The 1,821-nt window shown below is 40.9% G+C and overlaps 1 non-coding gene across 1 annotated transcript; it reads left to right on the plus strand.

Annotated features, from left to right (window-relative positions):
- Positions 1-1,377: 1,377 nt before the first annotated feature.
- LOC112630813 lies at positions 1,378-1,480 on the plus strand. The gene has a single exon (XR_003120951.1). It is a non-coding gene; the product is annotated as a U6 spliceosomal RNA (small nuclear RNA).
- Positions 1,481-1,821: the final 341 nt, after the last annotated feature.

Below are 1,821 nucleotides of genomic sequence, written 5' to 3' on the forward strand. Positions count from 1 at the left end.
TAGAAAATCAATGTAAAGAAGAGAAGAGAATGCAGAAACTAAGGTCTAAAACTAAGGATGTTTTTAAAACTTTGTGTCTAGGACTGGTCTAGCTACTTCAAATATATTATTTCATTTAAACTTCCTAGAAACTCCAGGAGGTAGGTAACATTAGTAGCATTTTGTAGATGAGGAAACTAAGCTCACAGATAACTTACAACTTCAGAGTACCTCATTGAATTGACAGTGTTTAGAATACAAACTATTTGAAAAGAACAGAACTAGATGAGATAATCAAGGTTGTCTAGACACTGATGTCAAATGTATTGCATCTCATGTCTTAACTGTAATTTTTTTTTGGTAGGACTGTGCTATAGTTTGCATATTTGTGCCTTCCCAAACTCACGTTAAAATTAAATCTTCAATGTGGTGGCATTGAGAGGTGGGGCCTCTAAGAGGTGATTGAATCATGAGGACTCTGCCCTCACTAATGGATTAACCCATTCATGGATTAATGGATTTGTGGGATAATGGATTAATGGGTCATCATGGGAGGGGAATTGGTGGCTTTATTATAAGAGGAAGAGAGACCTGAGTGAGCACATTAGCATGCTAAGTCCCCTCACTATGTGATACCCTGTGCCACCTCAGGACTCTGCAGACAGTCCCCACCATCAAGAAAGCCCTCACCAGATGCGACTCCTTGGTCTTGGACTTCTCAGCCCCCATAACTATAAGAAATAAATCCTTTTTCTGTAGCTTGCATCAGTATATCCTGGAAGGCTTTTATAGTATAGGTTGCTGAGCATCACTCACAGAATTTTTGATGCAGTCGGTCTGAGATGGGGCCTGAGAATTTGCAGGTCCCTAGCTGAGGCCAATGCTGCTGTCTGGGCCCACCCTGTGAGGGCTTCCTATTGGTAACTTTCTTGACCATTGACCTGATTCCTCTTAAAATGAAATGAAATTATTCAAACATGCATTTAAAAAAATCATACAGATTTATTTATTTATTTATTTTTTTTTTTTTTGAGACAGAGTCTGGCTCTGTCACCCAGGCTGGAGTGCAGTGGCCGGATCTCAGCTCACTGCAAGCTCCGCCTCCCGGGTTCCCGCCATTCTCCTGCCTCAGCCTCCCGAGTAGCTGGGACTACAGGCGCCCGTCACCTCGCCCGGCTAGTTTTTTGTATTTTTAGTAGAGACGGGGTTTCACCGTGTTAGCCAGGATGGTCTCGATCTCCTGACCTCGTGATCCGCCCGTCTTGGCCTCCCAAAGTGCTGGGATTACAGGCTTGAGCCACCGCGCCCGGCCCAGATTTATTTTTTTTAATGTCTGTCAACAGCATGGGATTTGTCAATAAGTTCTGAAAATTGCATCAAAAATTGTTTAATTACTTCTTGTTTTGGCGGCACATGTATGAAAATTGGAATGATACAGAGAAGATTAGCATGGCCCTGGTGCAAGGATGACATGGAAATTCACGAAGCATTCGTTGTTGTTTGGAACTCTTCTGCATTGTTGGTGGGAACATAAAATGATGCAACCACTATGGAAAATACTATGGAGGTTCCCCCCAAAATTAAAAATAGAAGTATCATAAGACACAGCAATCTACTTTTGGAAATATATCCAAAATAAATTAAAGCAGGATCTTGAAGAGGTATTTGCATACCTATATTCATTGTAGCATCATTCACAATAACCAAGAGGTGGAAGTAACCTAAATGTTCGATGACAGGTGAATGGATAAAGAAATGTGGCATATACATACAATGAAATATTATTCAACTTAGAAAGAGGAAATACCATCCTTTTTTATTGTGTAGCACGTGCTACCACAT

This window comes from Theropithecus gelada, chromosome 8 (assembly GCF_003255815.1).
Source record: "Theropithecus gelada isolate Dixy chromosome 8, Tgel_1.0, whole genome shotgun sequence".
Classification (NCBI taxonomy): Eukaryota; Metazoa; Chordata; class Mammalia; order Primates; family Cercopithecidae; genus Theropithecus; species Theropithecus gelada.